We start from the raw sequence: 23,953 nt of genomic DNA on the forward strand, positions 1-23,953 counted from the left end.
CTACATCATAATAAAGGGATCTAACAAGATCTAACAACTATAAGAATTTATGCTCCTAACTTGAAGAACCCAAATATAAATCAATTAGTAACAAACATAAAGAAACTCACTGTTAACAATATAATAATAGTAGGAGACTTTAACATCCCACTTACAACAATGGACAGATCGTCTAAGCAGAAAATCATTAAGGAAACAATGGCTTTGAATGACACACTGGACCGGATGGACTTAATATATTTAATAATATATTTATAGAATATGTATAAGATGTGTTTGTTTTTTTTCCTGTTAGAATGTGAACATTTGGAGTACATGTTTATTACATCTCTAGAGGCCTGTTACTGTGTCAGGGTTAAAACTGTTTCTACAGTAAATGAAAGGTTAAGAATGTTGAGAATAATTAAAACCATTTCCATATTCCAGAGTAACTGATAACGGTAATTCCCATGCAACTGATAACTGTACAAATGAGGCCAACCAATTCACCAAAACCAAATCATTTAAGGCCAAAATTTAGTGTGAATTGGTCTTTCACTAAATTGGACATTTATCAATTTGCTTTTAGGCAAATTGGCATCCTATGAATTGATTCTTGGTAAATTTCCTAATGCTCTCTCTGTTTAATGGCCTTAGAAGAGTCAACCTGTATAATTGAAGCACTTGATTCTGGGTGGTTTGCTTTGTAGGAAGGGCAAATTAATCTGCATAAAATTGACTTCTTTACAGTTATTTTTGTCAGGATAACAAATAATATTACCTTTTATTTTCTTCAGTGTTTTAGATTTCAAAAGCCTGGTCGGTCTAATTAATTCTATCTTTAAAAGGAAAGAAAAACAAAAACCAACTTTATCTTAATACTAAAACCATTTTAAAGTCATCCAGGAGTTTGAGGAAGCCTTACAAGGTACATGAGCATGATACTTTGCTCCTGCCCCCACTTCTATTCAAAGCATTTCTTTTCATGTGTTAATTCAATAGAAAAGAGACTGGGCTTCAAGTCTGTCTCTCTAGTATGTACTACATACTGGGAATGTGATAAATGTATTTATTCATTTTAACCAAATTCTACCACAACAAAACAATTTAGAGGCCCCATGGAGTCTATTATAATGGGATTTTACCTGTACTTTGATTGAATTAAAGAATCCTATATAGAAATCAGCTATTTAAACATCATCCACAAGGACTTGAATCATAACGTTTTTCTCTGAAGGAGCACATTATTTACCAGTTTTGGACAGAGGCTAATTAATCCACATTTTGGATGGTACCACTGCTGGCTTATGACAATGTGCTCTGCAACCCTCCACTCACATAATTCTCTCCCATAGAAAACCTGCATGAAATTTTCTAAGCAGGAATCCACATGAATTTCTTGGAAGTAGCTCAGACTTTTCATTATGCTTCTGATGTTTATAGGGGGATTATTTTCCCACATTAAATAATATCACTTATTTAAAATCAGAAATCTGTTTTCACAATTTTATCTTATCCATTTACCTTTCTTCCCAAAATGTGTTTTAATATAGATGGTAAATACAGCTTGATTACTTTATATACTCATAACATCGACTGAAATAGGATATAATGACAAGCAATAATCACCAGAAAACCATCTCATTACGATTATTTTAGCATTTGATAGAGGTTTTGCCTAAGGCGAAGCCAGGAGCTTCATTTATTTCAAAGAGATAAAAACAAGGAAATATGCACATTTGGCATTAAATATGATTATGCAATCAAGGTCTATGAAAGGTAGAGAAGAAATTTATATTCACATGTACATCCTTTCTGACCTTTGAGACTTCCTAGTGACCACAGGGACACTGTCAGCCTACCTATTCTGCAAGTCTAACTGCAGCCCCAGTCTGAAGAGCCAAGGATTGCACACATCTTTGTAATAACATCAGATTTCCATGTGACAAGACATTTGATATTATATGTTATTTTTTTAATTGCAAGGCTGATGAGTTTAAGTCAACATATTTCTTTCCCGCTCCTTCTGCTTGTCAGCTGTAGCTGGATTGATAAAATGCAAATGAACAAATCATTAACGAGTACTGGTTATGAATCTCTCAGGCAGTTCAGGACCCTATCAAATCCTGCACCTATTACTTTGTGTGATTGATGTACTATTGTAAGTGATTGTTCCTGATCTTATTAAATCTTATTGATTTTTTCCCAGTTTCTATTTTATGCAGGGCCAGGCTTGGACTATTATGAATGTTGCTGAACACTGTTAATCAAGCTTACACAGCTATTTTGATGGCAAACAATTAGAACTCTGCAGCTCTACCTTGCAATTAGCTTCAGGGATATGGACCTCAGCACCATAATAATGAAAGAGACCGCCTTCAAGCACGGTAATGAGATTTACAATTATGACCCCAAATAACCCCTGAATATAACCAATCTGCAAATTTGGATGTGTTTATCAATAATTTCTCCATTTTTGTGAAAATGAATTTGAGAATTTTTCTCAAAAATATTCTTTCCTAGCAGAATCATCCTTGTAATATATTATACCCATGTAATATATTACAAACGAAGCTTAAGGGTTTTGATTATATAAAATTGCTGTTATAAACACTTTATATGATAGCTGACTTAAAAATGCATAAGCGGATTAAAAATAATTCAAATAATTTCTCAAATAGGTGCATGAAATTTATATTTTCCAAATATGACAGTAGAATTTGTTAAAGGAGGTATGGAACATAAGTATCATTTGCTTTTATTTTCGCTAGATTTATTTATTTAACCGATTTTTATTAGGCATCTACTATGTGAATAGTACTGCAGTTGAATCTACGAATCACACAAAGATGACTTAACTCTACTTCTTTCTACACTGTTCTTATATAATATCATAAATGTTTAAATTAATATGTCAAGAGTATCCATGTCCGTGTAATTCTATTTAAGTCTATCAGGGGGAATCTCATGGATAAATTTTATTCCAAACCTCTACATTCCTTAGGTACAAATTCTTTTTTTACTCCTTATTCCTAGCAAAAGACATTATTTCCTTCTTTATTTAGAATTTAGTATCTGGTGAGATTTTTCTTATTCAACCACATCTTTTCCCTCTTAGGGAGAAATGCTGTCTTTACCTATTTCTTCAGCAATGATTTTATTCCCACACCCTCTCGACTTCTTATTTGCCTCATTGCATTAATTCTGTTTCTAGTTTGTACTTGCTCTCTTTCCACTGACACTTTTTTCTTTGAGAAACACAGGTTACCCACTCCCTGGAGCAAAGCGACTAATTAACTAGCCATCCCAACTTATATTTGAGGCTGATGTTATGTAACTCTACAATATCTTTCACTTTTCTTTCAAAATTCTGCATCTAGTGTTTGATGACTGTGGTCTCCACTGTAAGGCATATGGCATTTTGAAGAACAGCTCTGTTGGCAAAGGCTAAAAATAAACCATTAAACTTCCAGAGTGTTTAATAGCAAGAAAAGTGTTAAGACAGACCTCACCCATCCTGAAGCCTCACTATATGTCAGGCGTGGGGTGAGGTTGATACAAGGTCAGAGCTGTGATAAGAGTCAGGGATATTAGTTGCCAACAATTACTAACTCCTGGCCCATTATAGCCTGGCCTGCCGTGACTCCCGGTTAAACAAACAGCCATTCTGATTGTAACTTCCTTATTTTTCTTAGTGGTATCTTGCAATGAGAAGTAGAAAGAGCAACATAGTAGCTTTAAGGTCAGAAAATAGCAAATTTGGAGTCTTGTTTAAAACCATTTATGAGTTATGTAACATTAAAAAAATTACCTAAATCCTTCTGAGCCTCAGCTTCTTCATTTGATATTTAGAACTCACGGGGGGCAATTTTTAAGGATTGGAAATAATGTATTAGAATAATGTATTGCATTGCACATGATCATAAATTGCCTACCTCACTTATGCCATCTTCCCAGAGAATATGTCTCTACCAGCACTACTTGGAAAGAAATAGGCTTCATAACTTCCTACTCTCCTAACTATTGTTGATTTTAATTAGATCAGGGAGAGACATTTGACCCTAGCCTAAGCCGAAGAGAAATTCTCTTTCTCTCTGTCTTTGTCTCTGTCTCTGTCTTTCTGTCCCTCTACCACTTGCTCATTCTTGCTCACCCTCTCAATCTCTATCTCTCCCATTTTTACTAACACAAGAAGAGTTTATCAGCACTTAAGAGTGACATGCTATTCTATTAAATGAAAATCAGAGTTTTTATCAATGCAAGACAAAGGGAAATGCAGGCTGAAATTATAGAGAATCATTAGGACAGCCTGCAGATACAGAGCAGAAAATGATGCAGATGTGCTTATAAAAATAGGTTAAGATACTCACGGGTGGGAAGTGATGAAGAGATAAAGACAAAGTGGGATGGGAGAGAGACAGAAAGAGAGAGAGGGCAAGAGAGATGGATTTAACACACACGCACATGCAAGCAAGCCCTGTCCTGGTTCTTGACGATCTCGTTGCTATAAAATCTGGCTATGTTTGAAGGTCATGAAAACTTATAAACTTAACCCTTCCTTACATTTTTGTTGCTGTCACCCTTTGTTTGCTTGCTTCAGCTAATCTTAGCCAATCTTTGTCCAATAAATGGTAGCTTCTGTTATTTATTCATTCAAGGGGAGTTTATGATGACCTATTCTATGCTCAGAGAACAATAGTCAAGAAATCAAAAACCCTGCCTTTTGAAGTTTTCCTTGAACTTCCTCTTTTACAAGTCTTCCTCTCTTAACACTTTGGAGTAACTTGTCACTTAACTGTTTGAAATTCCGTATGCAGCTCAGCAATGAATCCTGGGACTCTTACTGGTTGGTATTGCCTATTCTTTCCGCTGACTCTGCCTTGGCCCAGCGCCTGGTGGTAGCACACACACCTACTGCCCAGGCCATCTTATCTCTTTTGCCTTATCTTTCCAGACTGTTCTACAAACTTACAGACATATCATAGAGCCAAACGTTAACTGTGTTATTTCCTTGTTTAGAAAAAAATTGATGACGGAGTGTTCTTACCACAGTAAAATAAAATTTAAAAGAAATTGATGATTTTTCGTATACCCATGGCTAAATCCAAACTCCTTTAGCCATATGTTAAAAGCTCACTAGCATCAACCAATTTTTCCAACTAGATTTTCTACCAACTTGTAAATCAATTTCTCTACATTATTAATACTTTATATAATTTTATACTTGCATCTCTTATTTGTGTTTACATTGTATTTCTCTCCTAAAGTGAAATACTTCTTGCTTGTCTGAATTTTTACTTCAGGAAATGTTTTAAGACTGTGCAATAATACTTTCTGAGTTTGAATCTTGGTCTTCTCCTTTTTTCAGTTATGTAGTATTGAGGGAGGTATTTAACCAACCTGTGCCCTTATTGTTTTATCTACTTAAAATAGCACTTATCTCATAAAGATTTTCATTCAAATTTTTTAGAATTGTAGTAAACAGCTTCTAAGATGGATTCCAGTGATCCTTGGTTTTCTGGTTTTCACACACTTGTGTAATGCCACACTTTTGATTATGGCAACTTCCTAACTTGTTTCTAATGTATAAAATATGGCAGCAGTGATGGATGTCTCTTCTGAGATTGTTACAAATGACTGTGGCTTCCATCTTGGGTACTCTTTCTTGCTTTCCTTTGAAATGTTCACCTTGGAGAAAGCCAGCTATTATGTCATGAGGTAGCCCTAGAGAGATGCTCACTTGAGTGAACTTGTAAGGAGAACTTCTGAGGTCTGCTAACAACCAAATGAGTTTGGAAGTGTGTACTTCAGCCCCCATCAATCCTTAAAATTACTGCAGCATTGACTGAATGATAGCTTGACTACAACCTTATGAAACATCTGGACCCAGAAGCCCCAGCTAAGCTATGCCTGGACTCCTGACCCACAAAACTTATGAGATAATAAATGTTTGTAGTTTTAAGCTGTTAATTTGGGACATAATTTGTCATCCAGTAATAGATGACTCAAAGAAGAATTAAATAAGGTAATTAAAATTCATAGAAAGAGTTTAAGTACCAAAAAAAAAGTTAACTGCTAATTGTATTGCTAATACTATGGGCCACATTCACCCTTCTCTCTTCTGAATTTTCGTAGGGTAAATACATTACAATCTATAGCAATCCTATGATTATAATTTGGCACCCTAGATTGTTAAATAAATTTTATTTAATTCTCTCTCTCTCTCACTATATATATATATATATATCTTTTGGCAAACACCATCTCTGGAAGATAAAAATTGTGTTTCCACCCTTTGCACCCCAGTACTTCCAAGCATTTCTGTCACCAAATTTTGTCAACTAACTATCTGCTATGGCCTGTCAAACAGAATCCACACTGTGCATGATCTGGAATTCTAGAATGTGCTTGAGAAACTCCTGGGCCAATTCCTTGGGGGTGAAATTCATGGCATTGACACACGGTAATTCCTCATGGAGAGGGATGTGTTGGGGACTTCATGACTTCTAGAGTGGCCCTGAAGAAGGTGCTAGTGCACATCATTAAGAGTCTTGCATCGAGTTTCAGGTTACACTTAAATGTGCCATGCTTTACAGGAATTTAAAAAATAAATAAATAAATAAAATACACACACACACGCATACATACACACACACACCTATATGAATGTAGATGCACATATATGTATGTCTTTGAAGTCAAGACTCTTTTGGCTTTATTTTTTCCACACACTGTGTTAAGCCTATACAAAATGTGAATTTATTGCATGATGAATAAATTGATGCCAGATAGAATGACACACTTTGATCCATTAGACTTGCTTTAAGAAAACTCTGCAAGCTGCAGAACTGGTATTTCTGGAATCCATTTAGGGGTGACTGTGAATTGGGTCAAAGGGAATTAAACAGATGGAATTATCTGGTTTCATTTGAGTGAGTTGAGAAAATAGAGATAGCATAGCTTGGTTTCCATAGTCAGCAGCATATAACCTTTCATTTAATATTGGACCAAATATAGATAATCAAGACCAATTTATATTATCAAAAGTCATTTCAAATGCTAGTAAATACTAAACCCACATAGCACTAGCCTTGAAAGCTTATGTTGTGGAAGAAGAAATTCGAATTGCTTTGTCTGTGCTTTAAATATTGTCAAACAACTAGCGTATTTGTTTATATGCCTTTTTTCATCACTTCCATTAGTTTAAATATTACATGGTTGCACAAATTAAACTGATACAGACATTCAGTTAGAAACCTGGAGGCAAGTTTCTGACCTAAAAAGCACGCAGATTTGGTAGACTGACAGATCTGGGCTTAAATCCAGATTTAGTCACTTGCTAAATTTGTGCCTTTGAGCAAATTATATAAATTTTCTTAATCTCAGTTTCTCATTGTCTAAAATGGGGTAATATTTGCCTCACAGAATTATTTGGTGATTAAATCAGATCATACAGTACCTTCTACACAGAAATCACCAGTCCCTTGTCCATACTGTTTTAAAGCATGTTGATATAAATGGTTACATTAAAAAAAAAAGAAATTTACTAATTAGAAAATACTACAAAAATATCGAAGTTAAAAATGATGCCTGATGTCCAACTAATTTTCTTTGACTGTTCCATGGTGGCAGACCTCGACCAGTACAATGTTACAATGTCAGGAATAATAGCAGCCAATTTGCCAAAAGGACTATGAATGTAGTCTTTGCTCATCATACTTCTAAGTCTCAGAACTGTCAAATTACCCAAAGGAATTTTACAAGAGAAATTATTTTAATCATTTCTGAGGATGTAAGAAGTTACTTAGATTTTCCTCCTTGCTATTAAGTTTTCCTATGTCCCAAGTATATGAATATTGAATGCCCTCTATTTTTATTTTCTTGTTTTTAAATTGTCTCTCAAAATGACTTGGAGACTTACTGAACAACATAAGTTAAATGACACTTTAAAATATTAGGTTGAACAATACTGAAACAACTTTAAATCAAGTGGTTTCTGCATAAATTTATATTAGTGTTTTGAAATGGAGATTTAGGAAATAATCTAAATAATTGATTCAAAATAAATCATTTTTTTCTGCTGTCTTTGTAATCACTCCCTTGCAATTGACTTTAAGTTTCTTGCATTTCTCCCCGTCATTTCCGACAAGGCCATGACACTAGTTAAAAGTTAAGCCCAAATATTCACCTACTTTACACCTAGCATAGGGCTGCTGACAGGGAGAAAAGCCTTCAAATGCTGAGTAACCTTACTGCATGACTGTAAATATCAAATGACTATAGGATGGAAACTGCCTTATCACACTAACTTAACATATTAGTACTCCCTTATATAAAGATAACCATTTCATATCAACTTTTTTACTCAGACCTTCAAAATGCTCCCCCAGCTTCTGGTGGCTCACCTATAATCCATAACTACCACATACACATGAGCATATAACCCAGAGACAGAGAGTAGCACACAAACTCTCAGCTGATATCCTAGGTTTGAGAACACCTTAATCTTCTTCCCGCCAAATCTACTTTCTAACAGCTTCTGTTCAGTTATACTGGGTAAAGTGTGCCCACTCATATCCAAAGTCAAACCCTTTCTTGTAGGTCTGGATCTCAGTTCCCTCTCACATTCTTAAGGATTTTGCTCTTGCAATCGTAATTTATCTCTTGAATTATTAATTTTCTTTTTTATTTCATTTTGTCCTTAGCATACAAACATAATTCTAGTATATTCCATCCTAAAGATTCCACTCTTAATCTCATATCTTATATGTTGACTCTCACTCACAGAAATTATTTCAACAGGGTTGTTTATATTCACTCTCTCCAAACTGTATGCCATTTTCTTTTTTCAACTTGTCCAGTGATGTGTCAGTGCCTACTCTTTTGGTGAAATTGGTCTCACCCAAGTCATACAACGAACTTGTGTGCTGCAAAATCTAATAGTTACTTTTTTGTTCTTGGCTTCCTCCCATTCTTAATAACTTCCAACATAATTGTTCAGTCTTTCCTTCTTGAAATATTCTCTTGAATTCTCTTGAAATATTCTCTTGAATTCTCTTGAAATATTCTGTTGAATATTCTCCCTGCTTGCCCATACTGATACTGTTCTTTTCCATTTCCTCTGCTGGCTGTCCTTCTTTGCTCAAACTATATGTCTTGTTTGCTCCCGGGTTTCACGTAGGCCCTTTTTTGTCTCTATATTGAATCTCTGCCTAAGTAACACCATTCCATACTAGACAATTTTATAAGTACTCTGACAGAAGTATGAACAGTAGAGTGAGGATATAATCATAAAACAGATTTTTCTCCAATTATGCCTTCAAATATGAACTATTGGATATCCTGTAGTAGTGTCTAGGGCAGTGGACATACCTTTCCAGTCACTCTCAGCTGTCATACTTTCAGCCAAATTAACTTTAAAATTGAATCTCATATCCGATTTTATAATTTTTGTCTATCTGTCGTAAAACGCCTGAGGTGAAAGATACATCTACTCGCACTTCAGTGCGGCTCTCAGGAAAGATGGAATGTGCCTAGCACCTATTATTTCAACTTTGGACCTTTAGTCATTTATCTGGACTGCAGGATAGGAAAGCACAGGGCATCCTGCTACACATGGATGGCCCTGAAGTAAGAACCAGGTGCCAGATACAGTTCCATGATAGAAACCCCCACGTTGAGATGGGCCTGGAGCGAGAAGAGGTACACGTTCGGGCAAGGGTTGCTGGTTTCTCAAGGCTTGGTGATTAAGCTCTTTTGGATAGTTGAGGTCCATAATGAATTTAACCCCAGAATTAAGGTTAAATGGTGCGATTATATACTATTATGTCTTATGTAATATCAATGAATTACTGTACCTGCTTAATATTCATTCAATATCCAACTGCCTTCCTGACATTTCCACTTGGCTTTGAAATGGGGGTCAAAATAGAACTCTTAATTTCCCAGTCCCTCCCACACACTTGTTTCTCTATCAGTCTTTCATATCTCATTACATGTCACTATTATCTATCAAATTGGTCATGACGAAAACATGAGTTCTCTTTGATTCTTCTTTACCCTTCACCCCACCCTTCCTCCAACCCAACAACAAGTCTGTCATCTTCATTTTTAAATATGCATTTCACACTCATGCATCTTGTTTAGATCTCCAAGGTTACCAGCTTAGTCCACAGCACCATTCTTTACATAACTGTTGTAATAGCCCACTAACTGGTCTCCCACTGCCATTCTTGTTCCTGGAATCCATTTTCTGCATTCTAGAAACAGTAATCTCTTCAGTGTGAATCTGTCACTCCCCTCTCATAAGCTTCAATGGTTGCCTGTTGCATTCTGAACAAAATGAAAACTCCTCACCATCCCCTAAAAGGCCTTCCATGAGCCAGTCTCACAGCCATCTTTATGTTGTTTGAAAATAACATCTTTATGTTGTTTTAACTTGGAGCCATAGTACCTGCCAGCCTCTCTCCCTGCAATACTCTATGACTGTGTGTATTCATAGCAGTCCCTCTCTATTTCTCTGTCTCTCTCTCTTTTCTCTCTGTAATTTAGGTCTCAGCTTAAACATGTCTACTCTGTGAAAACTTCCTGACCACTTAATCTGTATTAGGTTCCGCTATCTCATCATTCTTTTTCATATGATATAGTTTTAATTCTCTTGTCACTTGTCACTATCTGAAGTCATCTTCTTCATTTATTTGTTTAATTTGTCATTATCTGTTTGGCACAGATAACGCTTTGCATCCACAATTTCCAATATTTCTAAAAATATTAAGCAAATGAATGAATGATTGGATGTTTAGTAATTTAATGTGCTTTAAATACATATCCATGCATCGCATATGTAACTAAGAAATTTTCAAGCATAGACCTCTTTAATGATTGGAATATTTTTCTAGTAGCAGGTTAAGACTAGTTAGAAAGGCTTAGATAAAGGTAATATTTGGATAGAATCATTATTGATTTGAAAATCAACCCTAAATTCTTTGACTCTGAAACACTGTAGGAATGTCTTTAACAGAAACTAATGGGGGAGATACTTAATTCTCCTTTTTGTAACCAAGAAAAAGATATTTCCATTAATAGCAAACTATGAGACTTATTAGAGTATAGAAAATACTCCACTGACAGACTTTGTCTTTCTTTAAATATTGGTTCAAATGAAAATCGATGTCTTTTTTATTTGAAGTTTGGTAGTTAAAAAGCCAAGCTTAGGATACAGTATTTTAAGAGCTATAGAAAAATCACAAAAGCCGATGTTTTACTAAGTTGGTAGCTATAACTGGATAATAAGTTATATGTAATAATAACTGGATAATATCCCAATGTTATAGTGATAGAAGGTTAATCTGAAACTAAGATCCTGATCCCTTATTTCTTAGTCACTGTTCATTTCCTGACACTTGATTTTGAAAATTCAGGGTTTTGTTTGTTTGTTTGCATACAGTGACTACTTTGGGCTTTTTCTCTTAGATTTGTTTGATTACACTGAAAGAATCCTCTATCAGTACTTGGAAAATGACACAAAAGCTAAATTACGAATTATTGAAATAAACTTCAATGCTTTGGTCATTAGGTATGAAAGAATACATAGATGAAAATAATAAATACAAAATAAAAATATTTATATACTTAAAAACTATCTCAGTCAGGTTTAAAGCTACCTTTCCCTTTTTTTTTTTCTCCTTTTATCCCTCCTATCAAATGTTGCCTGGATATTTTGATTCTATTTGGAAAATATCATTAACTTTACCTTTTTATTTCTATTTCCATAGTTACAATTCTAATTAAAACTCTCATTATTTTTTGCTTGAGTTATTTCTGTAACATCCTAAGATTAACATAATATAGGAGGTGATGTTTCTTCATTGTTTAAGATTGATTCAGCCATGCACATCCACCATAACCTCCTTGGAGTTCTAGAAAATTGGTGCATTAATTTGTTTGGTCAATTAGCAGATCTTATCAGGCTCTATCCCTTAGATAGGCACTATACATGTGGAGATCAACTCACTATCCACCCAAATGGTAGATAAATATATAGCTTTATAACTGCTAGAAATGTAACTCATAGAAATGTGGCTTCATTGCTGTAACAACCAGAATAAAAATGAATTCTTCCCAAAAGTATTGAAGAAATTTCACTAAGGAGGTGACATTTTAGGTGGATCTCAAAGAGCCAGTAGGCACTTAATCAAATTATAAAATGTTTGAAAGCTGCTCCTGAACTGAAAGTTTCAAGATAAATTGTTCAAAAACTTGTTAGCAGTCTGAAAAGCCGTGAGTGTAGAATACTGGGAATGCAGGTTAATTGGGGAAAGGAAAGTGATGTGGCTCTAAAACCTAACATTACATATATAGCCAGAAGGTTCTTTATTTTCTGGCTCACTAAACAGGTGCCTTTATCTTTCTACATACCTCTGTTTACATCCATCCAAACTCTATCTTCTTGGTCAAAGAAGATTGAAGAATGCCTGAGGAAAAGTACTGGAGGCAAGTCTGGAAAAGAGGGAGAAACAGATTATGGAGGCTTATATTTCTTTTTCTGAGATAATATAGGTTTCATTCTTTAAACAATAGGAAAGGAACAAGAGTTTCAAACAGTCAACTTGATGAAGGATGATAAGGTCAACTAGTGGAAAAGCTAAGGTTAACTGGTGGAGACTGACATAGTGAGAGATTTCGGAGTTCATGGTTTTGTGAAGGTCTAAACTAAGGCAATGAGAAAGGAAAGACTAAAAGAAGCAAATTCAAGAGTGATTTCTGAGGCCAGAGAAGATGTAGAATCTACAGACCTTGTCAACTGAATGAGAAAACAGAATCTAAGATCAAAACAAGTTTTATAGATGATAAGCCCTTGGGTTAATAGGAACAACATATTTAGAGAATAGTAACACAAGAAGTGAAAGAAAGTGATTTCCTTGAAGGCTGGGGAAGGAGGTGGATAACAGGACACATTTTTAGGCAAGTATCCATAGGCTGATGGGAGATTAAACTAGATGTTTTTTATTAGGCAAGATTTAAAAATAAACATTGGGAAACATTTTTTTCATTAAAAATAAATCTTCAAACATTGTTAGAACTATTAACAATACATACAATATTTTAGACATGACTGAACATGAAATTCTAAGTTTCAGCCAAATTTAAGTAAAATTCTCAATCAAATTAGCTTTATTATTGTTCTAAACTTTTTGAAAATTATATCACTGCTTTACTAATTCTGTGAATTTGTTCCTAGGACTCCTACATGTATTCTGAATTCACGTTTCTTCTGGAATATGCACACCAACTAACTACGGAGTTTTAGTGAATCTTCACTGATCAGTATGAGTCTGTAACGGTTCTCTGTTAAGGATAAATTTTAGTTATTTGGACTAAATAACTTCAAGCTCAAAATGGCCTTGGGGCTTGAAGCTATTTCTAAGTAGTATCTTAAGTGACCCTTAAACTATGTTTAGTTTGTTCTGACTCAAGTTTTCTTGAAGTTGAAATATAGCAAAAATAGATATTTCTGTCTTTTTTTTTTCTTCCAATGTTAAGTTAGAAGAAAAACTATTAGAATTCCAGGGATCTTGCTTATTTTAAAAGTATTCTCACAATAATCCCTTACACAAACTGTTACTTGATGATCATCTACTACTCTAAAAATGACTGAAAAGTCCATGCCTATGGAACTTACAAAACATCAAGGTAATTTCACCTTTTCCAAAGCTTTCTGTACAACTTTATGAAGTTGATCATTCTATGTTTGGGGAAAATATACAATGGGACAAGTTGAAGTCCCAGAATAAGAAATAAATCATTTATGGTAACATTAACAGGCCATTCCCAACAATCACCAAAATTACTTTTAGATGTAGGCACTCACGAATTTCTTTTAGCTATTATTTTGCACCACAGAATGAAGTGGTTACATAAGCAATGCCTGAAAATCTCAACTCCAAGCACAATGTTGCTTCTGAGCCAGGATTTGCTAAAAAAATTCTGGCTGTTTGTTAAAATTAGCCCTAATCTAACTCTGAATTTTCTTTCCTCCAGGTGCTCAAGAGCAAAATTATCTAATCCACAGAACTCTGTGTTAACAGTTTTAAGTATATGTGTATATATATGATTTTTATATTTATTAAAATATATCTACATTTTAAAATCACAGTGAAAAAAGAGACTCCAGATAGAACAGAGAGACATAAGAGCTCTTCCTGAGAAGTTTATTATCTAGTAGTAGAGAGAGGGTTAAAAAACACCAACATAGAATAGCTTAGAATTTGTAGTAAGAAATGAAAATGTGATCAAATTTTACATCACCCCCTCTCCCACAAAAAGTCCTTAGGGAGGACAGAGTAATCAGTTTGCTTAATTAATAAACATTTTAAAAATTAAGAAAAAAGGTCAAAGGTGATATTTTTAAAGTAACATTCATTACTTTTACCTGAATAAAATTTTATTCATCCTTTTTTCACAACCAATGGAGAAAATGTTAGAAAATAGATATACAAAAGTCATTTATACTACTACTAACTAAAGATAATAAGCACATGCCCTTGTGTCTCTTTTCAGCTGTTGCTCCTCTAATTATCTAATTTTATAAATTTACTGTCTTTATCTCTGTGTGGATACTGTGGTATGCCATCCAGATGCCCTTTAGCCCTGAGACATTTTTGCTTCCACTGTTGGGAGTGTTGGAACCACAGGCCCTTGGCCGAGTGGCTCTTTCAGAGTCACTCTCAGCTGAAGAGATCCCTGTGAGATTGAATCCCCTTTTCCAACTGCCATGTAGTTGAACTCCCTCCTCAGCTCGGTTCTGCTTCATTTCCTTAAAGGTATTGATCCCAAGGGCACGCCCTACAAAACTTCCTGCAAGCAAATATCTGTTTCAGAGCCTTGTTTCCCAGGAATCCTCACTTAAGACCCTATTCAAATGATTTTTTAATCAGTTTCCCCCCATGTGAAAATATGCATTACTAACTGAAACCGATATGTAAAATATTTTCAGGGACTTCATGGTCTTTCATCCTATGAACATATTTACTTGATCATTCCCTATTATTGAATATTTAAGACAAGGAATTCAGAAGATACAAGGGAGTTGCAGGAAGGGAAGCATGGACATGAAGACTGGTAGCTTAATTGAGCAAGTGTAGAATAGAAGTGCACATTTACCTTGACAAGAGCAGAGAGTCTAAAGAGCAAGAATGGTAAGGTAACAAATGCAATGGACAATGGAGCTCTGAAAGCCAAAGTAAAAAGTTAGAGTTAGAATAACGAAGGGCAAGCAGATTACCTGAAAAAAAAATGGGGGGAAAGTTATTCTAGAAGGTACATGGGAATGAAGTACAGCGGAGAAAACCTGGAGGCAAGGAAGTGACTAGGTCTCTAGCGCTCTTCCTCATGTGGAGGAGAGACCCAGATGCCTGGGATAAAATGTTGGCTATTAAGTTGGAAAGGGAGGCTCAAGAAACATAATAGACCCCCCCCAAAATGTCAAGTCTTAGTGATAGATTAGATGTAGTGAGGAAAATAAAAAGGGAAAGGGAAAATGACGATAAGGTATTTGGCCTGGGGGACTGGAGGAAGATGAAGCTTTTAATGGTTGGTAGTGAAATTCAGAAAGGGTGACTATTGGTAGCAGAAGGTGATTAACTTACCGTCCGATAGGTTAAATTCTTGGTGTCGGGATTGGCAAGGGAAGATTATGCGGGGGCGGGGGGGAGGCTAAATATATGTTTTCTTATCTGTATAAGATGTGCAAAAATTTCAAAAAGATTTTTAATTGTAGCAAAGTGGAAAACAAAGTCATGTCACAGCAACTGGTACACGCAGGTATGCACAACACTGGAGTCTTTTCAAAAAAGCAATCAATCAGCATATTAACAGCAAGAAGTCTTACCTATTTAAATAAATCGTGTGTATGTGTGTATGCATATATATACACATATGTCCTCTAAGAAAATTATAATTATACATGTTTCCTACAACCTTGAAAACCAAGTATAGAATATCAAATTTCTTGGGACAATAAGCAGATATCCTATTTATGGAGAAATAAATATATTATTTAATCAATACTAAATTTCATTTCTCATAATAATAAAAACATAGACAAATTTTTATAACTGGACCAGTTTTGCCACATTTGGTTGTAACTCATAACATATACTTGGTATTAAATGTAAGAAGAAGGATTATTTGATGAATGAAAAAATAATTAAAGTCGTTTTGAAGAATTAGCTTGGAATGCTGAATTCTTGATACATTGCTCATTTCTAAACTATTTTGACAATGGAGCGTAGTGTTAATTCGTAATTTATTAATACAATCCACTTATATCTGATCCTCATCCCAATTTGCCCAATTATCTATTCATTCTTTACCTCCATAGTGTTCTTGTATAATACATGACGTTCTGGCCTTCCAGGCTGATGTTGGTTGCCCAGGAGCCTTTTGTTTCTTTCCTTGCTCCAAAACCCCATTGAGACATGGGCAACATTTAGGGGCCAGGAGCGCATTCTTTCAATGTTTCAAAAGCTACAGGTAAGATGCCGAAGTTGTATGAGTTTCTCTGAAGCCTCAGTGAGTCTAAGGGACCTTACACTGTACAAAGAAATAAAAAAAAAAAAAACCACTTTCATGATCTGCCTTACATTTACCCCCACAATATAATACCCATAAAAAATCTTTCTTTGTTTTTTCCATAAGGCCCTGATGCAAATTCATGATATCTGAGACAATTTCTGTCTTATCACGCCCATGATTTCCTCTCTATTGCATGTACCTCTTAGCTCTTTCCTCCCCGATATCCTTAATAGAAAGGACTCAGAAGGGTGACACCAGCAACGTGGCTGAAGAAGACACCCTTCTTTGTATCTCCACTCAGCAAAAATTTGGCATCCACTCATGGACAAAGTGCCTTTGCGGGAGCTTTTGTTTTTTCCCATCAAGTAATTTGCTTACCCTTCATTATTTTGTATTTGTATCTAGCTACTTTATTCTTACATTTAACAGAAGTTTGCAAAAGGATTATGTGATGCCCAGGAAACTCAGGGGCCCATGAATTGGTTGCAGAAAATTTCCTTGAGTGTGATATTTATGACAATTTTTTTCAGTCTTCATACACAAAAAGCTAATCCTCAGAGTAATCATGCAAGCCCATGTATCAATTATTTGTGCTATGGACAGAAAGCCTAGATGGTCCAGGACATACTGAAAGTAAGGGAAAAGAGAAAGAAGAATCCTTTTCTTCATACCACCTGAGTTTCTTAACCTGTGGCTGCCTTTAAGCTGTTTAGAACCAGGTTAGCTTTTGAAACTAATCTTAGGACATCTTTGAGACAGGTTGCCCTTTCCCCTTATTCCCTATGATACATTTTTACTAGTACTCGTGTATATGTTGTTTCCCAAAAGATCCATTTTGGGGTACTAATCAAGAAACCCTAACTTCAGGAACGAAGGACAAGACACCAAGTGACCTATATCTTTTTTGTTTGTTTTTTTCCCCTGAAGTCACAATTTGGACTATGAAACTGGTTCTGCCTCTTCGTCACTTTAGGCGAGGAACATTGGCCGAAAGATCCTCTTTAAAGTCCTGGAGTATTGGACTGGACGTCAAGACATTTGTATTTGGGCTTCTTTGGTGCCACTGTTTGAGAATGCTAAGGCATCCTGACTTTGCTGTTTCTTTCCATTTTAATGTAGAATGAATGAGCCCTGAGTCCTGTCAGAGAATATTGTGTGACTGAACTGGAACTTCCTTTAGAAATATTTAGAATTCTCACTCAAAGTTGCATGTCTAAGATAATTTTTTTAATAATGCTATTTCTACTATTTTATAGCTGCTGTGCTATTACATTTGTGCCTATCATTATCACACCAATATCTGTTAATTTTTATTTTTTTACTGAAGTGTAGTTGACACACAAGCTTGTCTTCATCTGATGCTGGAGGGCATTGAGAAACGCTGCTGGTAAAAGTGGCCCTCAACCCCTGACTGGAATCTTCAGACAGAGGACTTACTGCCTCTGGAGGAAATAAATCTGTAGGCAAAAAAAGAGGCATGCTTTACTAGTAAAGAGCTCACTGGTGAGAAGACTAGAAAAGAAAGTAGATAATTATAATATTTGGGAAAAAAAGAAAGTACTAAAGTAATTCCTAACAGTCACCTGCTTGTCAAAGGATCTAAATAAAATTAAAATATAAACATTTGTACTTTCAAAATTAAAGCAACTCAAACTTGATCAAGAATACACTTATTATTTAAATAAAAATAAACCATGGGGTAATTTTAAAAAACAAGTTCTGCTGCTTTATTTCAAAATGCTTGCATGTAGAAATATTCAATAAATTCACAATTTCAAGAGACAGTTCTATCCTGAGAAGCAATATTAAATCAGAGATTTCAAATGTTACTTTGTGTACTATGGGTTATCTAATAAATACCTGATGACTTAACTCTGATAATGACTGGATGGTTAACAGTAATGATCTAAAAAGATATGATGATATTAAATAACATTAATAATGTTTCATTCATTTTTTTCTGTTATTCAAAAAATCAGTGAATTATCATACACAACATCTTTCTTTGAAAATTATCAAAGTACAATAATTAAGTGTTTTTTACTTACATTTTCTAATAAATTTTGATAATGCACACATATGAATAAATGTAACATATATTCAGGTTGCATAGAATAAACAGGAAAACACCAATGTCCAACTTTTACAAGATGGAAAATAGTGATTAATGAGTAATTCAGAAGAATAAACAAAACCCATACTATATAATATTTGTAAATAGCTTATAATTTACTTAATATATCAGTATCTATGTTAACTCTTAATTAATGATATATTTATTTTTATATTGAGGACTTAATTTATCTCAAAGAATCTATAGTTTGCCTTACAATATCTTGGATTCAAAAAATCCCTTCCATTATAAGCCAGGGTTCCTTCCTGTCATAGTTAAAGGTAACTTTTGTATTTATCAGCCTGATAGTCAGTTAAAAAAATCAAATAAGTAGCTCAGAATGTGCCCAGAAAGCCTATTTTTACTGTAATCAATAACAAGAAGAAATTAGCTATTAATTTCAAGTCTTTACCTGCATTCGTCCAGTATCTTATATACATTATTTCATATAATTCTCACAACAGCCTTATAGGAAACACGCATTAATGGTCAGTGTTACAAGGAAAGTAAATGAATTGGAGGAAGATGAACCTTGCCCATGGTCCTGGAGTCCTTAGGATACAAACGTAAGTGTCCCTAATTCTACAGCCAGTGTGTCTAGCTTTTTATGTGGGATGTCTCTGCAATCCCACCTTCCTGCCTGAACCATAAATCTTGCCTGTGAGGATTTTACAAATCTAGTGTCATCTTTCCATAGACATCAGACCTGGACTAGCAGTGCATAATATCTGGCCTAATGTAATCATCTTACGATATAAACTAAAGTTTCTACAACAATGTGGGGAATACATTCTCTATATCATTCCTCCGTATATCCCTGTTTTTTCTTTTCCAATGCACAGCGTAACACTTTCCTTTCAATGGGGAGATGGCACTGACACACTGTGTGAGGAAGACACCGATTTTCTTCCTCCTAAGGAAGGACTACCACAAAATACGTTGTGTCGATAGGTCTGAATAAATAACCTATTCTAGAAGTGAAACACAGCCTATTTTTACAGGCAAGACTATCTTCAAATTTGAGAGAGGTAAACATAGATGACGAGAGCACGGCAGTAACAGGAGAAAGAAAAACTGAAAAAGATTTGGTCTAACTTGCTTCCCCCTGTTTGCAGCTGCATTTATTAATTTTCAGTAGTTACCATTATAACTGCTTTGGTGACAACAGTAATAACTTGTCTCACTGAAATCTTCAAGACAGAAAACTTTGCTTTGCCAAACTAAGCAATTCTGCATTTCCCATTATGAAGGTTAACTCTCTAATAATGGTATATCATCACCAACTATGCTCCTTAAAGACACATATTTCAAAGTATCATTTCCATGCCACATAGGAAATATCATCAATGCTTGAGACTGATATTTTTTCCAAAATACATTTTTCAGTTTTGTTTTCAAAAGAAAATGTGTATGGGGCACTTGGGTGGCTTTGTTGATTAAACATCCAACTCTTGATTTTGGCTCAGGTCATGCTCTCACAGTTCATGAGATCAAGTCCCACGTAGGGCTCCACATTGACAGCAATGAGCCTACTTGGGATTCTCTTTCTCCCTCTCTCTCTCTCTCTCTCTGCCCCTCTTCCATGTGCACTCACACTCTCTCTCTCAAAAAATTAAAAATAAAATAAATAAAATAAAAAAGAAGATGCGTATGTGTGTGTGTTTTCTTCTTTTTCTCTTTACATGAATAGCAATTTCTAGTAGAGTAAGAGTAATATTTCAACAGTTTTGTTCGTTCTATATGAATGGAATCCAAGTAGCACACACATTCACACACACACACACACACACACACACATATATGGTATATATAGTTATGTATAGCATACATAGGTATATATGTATAGTATACATACATATATATGTACATAGTATAGATACAGTACACATATACGGTTATATACAGTATATATATGGTTATGCATTAAGTGAAATAAAATCACCCAGTCATGAGTGATTTGATGTATAATATTAGATATTCTGTAACTTAGAATTGTTTTCAGTCCAGCTTGCAGGGCACAGAGAATTGAGGGGAATTAGTGTGATATCTTGAAAACGTCTTCTAATCCTTTCTTTCGCGAGGGGACGTGACATTTTGGTAAATTAGAAAGTAGAGGGTGCTGGTGCCTTTCAGAAAATGTAAAACGCTTCACTTGGTACTAATGTACATAAAGCAATTAGTTGCTTGTCATGATGGGTGTTCCCTAAGGCAGTGCACTTCCTCCATTAGTATTTATATCTGCATGCCATTATACATTGGGTAGCAATAAATAGATGAGATAGGTTCAGAGAATTACTCCAGTCATGTGCCATCAAGAAAAGAGATATTAGCAAACATTATTAGCATACAGGTGGAGTTGGATCATTTAGTTTCCAGTGGGATATTTATTTTTAAATACTTGCTGAGAATGCAACATTTAAAACTGATTAACCCTTAGAGATGAAGTTATTTCTTTATTGATTAGTAAATATTTTTGGCTACTGAACACGATCATGACAGTTTTGTTAGAAGTCACCTCCTCTCTCTACCCTTCCCTGAATACCCTGCCTGCTCAGCTTAAAGATTAAAGTTTTATTGTATTTGAGAAATACGTACATGAAGAGAAACTCTATTCAGAAATCTTAAATATAAAGGCAAACATGTCCTGTCACATCTTAGGCTTAGGGTATATAGCCAAAATGAAAACAAGAATATGTTATTTTAAGTTATTTCCTTCCAAATATATTCTCTCCCCACCTCCACCCCCGTCTCTTTCTCCACCCAAAGATCTTGAATATTCATGTCTTAAAATATAATCTATTTTCAATTTGGTTCTTTTCAAATATATGTTCTATTTAAAAAGCTATTAAGTTTTGATTCATCAGCTTTTCCAGTGAAATTATTAAAGCATAATCTGCCTCATTCACCAGACTTGCAGAAAATATTTATGAGTGTCTCATCTATTCAAAGTACTGAAAATTATATCAGAGAGTCTGTCCTCTGGGCTAACTCCCATAGGGTTCATATTTTGTTTAGAGCTTGCCACACTGTATGACTCTTGCCTCTATATGGGTTTCTCTCTCATAATTGTTCACAATGTATTTTCAAGCCAAATAGAGTAAACCTGGTAAATAATACTGAAACACTGAAATGCTGAAGCCCTGAACCAGAGTTATTATGGATATGTCTTAAGAATCTTAAAACATTCATAGTTATCATTCATTTTAAAAAGCATAGATCTTTTCCAAATAAGTTCTCATGCTCCATTATGAGGAAGTAGCTAAAATAACTGGTTAATAGTCTTATAAATATTAGACTTATTTTTATAAATATATTTTTAAATATAAAAATTAAATATATATTGATATTGATTGGTAATATTACCATTTAAGTCAATTCATTGTTTTATTGCATACTTAGAAATCCAAGTATTATGCATAGAAGGTAATTTAAATATGTTATCTGACATACAGAAGTTTTGAATTTTAAAGAATTTATTGTATCACCACTCACCTATGATAATTTGGGGATCAGTACATATCTGATATTTGATAATCAAAAATTATCCATGGCTTAAAGCATGCAACATTTCTCTAAATGATACATTCTAAACCTTGGAAATTAACTATCATAAGAACGAAATGAAAGTCACCTTTACTTATTGTATCATTATGGCCACTTGGAGGTAATACATAGATTAAAGAAAATTGGATTCTAAAATATAAATATATAACTCCTAACACAGGAAGACAGAGATGTTGCTGCATGTGCATTGGTGCTTAAATTCTTCTGTTCATGGTCCCTGCACAGTATTGTAGACAGTTGGGTCATTCAGTACACAGAGGAAACATGCAATGTCCTTGAATGATCTTTTCTATTGTGAATCTTGGGCAGGGAGAATTTAGCCTTGAGTATGTACTCAAGACAAAATCTATAGAGAATAAAAAAGACTGAATAGTCTGGAAATATTTCCAGATCAACATCTTTCAAAATAACTCACAGAGAAAAATTCTTGCCAGAGAGATTTACTACTACACATGATGAGCCACTCAGGACAGGGTCTGAGGATTGTCAGCTTTCTCTCCAACTATAAAATCCTACACAATCTTGTTTCACCACTGTTTCCAAATATTAATTATAAATATGTGCTGCCAAGCACTGCATCAGCCTCAAGAAAAGTCTTATTATAAATTAGCTAATGTAACAGAGTTGATTAAATAGTGAATCACTACTACCTGCTGAATATATTGTTGCTGTTTTTCTAAGTAATTCAGTCACTGCAAGCGTAATATCAACTATATCTATCAATTTCAGGGTCAACTATGAAAATCCCAAGCCATTTTTTTCTGTAGGTTAGGTTATTAAGCAGATCATTTTCAACGTTAGCATAAAAAAGTCTATTCCAACCTGTATAAAATGCTGCCAACTCTTTTCATCTACGGCAACATGAGATAAGAGTAAATAAAATATTTCATTTAAATATTATTTTAAAACTTTCTTTACAAAAGTAAAGGCATCAGTTGAGTTATGGTTTTCACCTGGAGGTTTTCACCTCCATTTTGTTTCAGTGGAAGAGAGAAGTGAGTTTGGAAATTGGCAAACATTCCATTTAACAGATACTTATTAAACAATTATTTGGAGAAAAATACAGTTGGGACTGGCTACATAATTTGTGGGGTTCAGTGTAAAAGGAAAATATAGCGACCCTTGTTCAAAACATAATAACTACAAGATGGAGAAGGCAGGGCATTAAACCAAGCACAAGGCCCTACTAAATGTGTGGCCCAGTATAACTGCACAGGTCACATGCTCATGAAGCCGGCCTGGCTACTGTGTGATAGGGAATACCAAAAGAGGAATATGATATTTCTGCCTCGCATAAAAATGAGGAAGGGCATAGGGAGGTTTATTGTGCTATCTCTCACCTGGAATCTAACCCCAGTGATTGCTTTTTTTCTTGGAGATTCAGGAAAGGCTTATAAAAGAATTAGCATCAGACCAGGATCCTGAAAGGTATACTGGGCTTAGCATGATGAGAATGGGGAAATGAAATTATTGTAGATGAAGGCATGTAACTGAGCAGACAGAGAAAGAAAAGAGCAAGTTGTGTTGGATATAGGGTGTAGGTCAAGTTCATATAGAGTAAACAGGAGTGATAAAGTTAAAATTATAGGTTGGGATCAAAATAAGGAATTACATGGATGCTAGGGGAGTGAGTTTGAATTTCACTTTGTAAGCAGATGGAAGCCTTTAAGTAACATGATCACAAACAGGCTGCAGGATGAAATGAGAGCAGAAGATGAGCAG

This window comes from Acinonyx jubatus, chromosome F2 (genome assembly GCF_027475565.1).
Source record: "Acinonyx jubatus isolate Ajub_Pintada_27869175 chromosome F2, VMU_Ajub_asm_v1.0, whole genome shotgun sequence".
Classification (NCBI taxonomy): Eukaryota; Metazoa; Chordata; class Mammalia; order Carnivora; family Felidae; genus Acinonyx; species Acinonyx jubatus.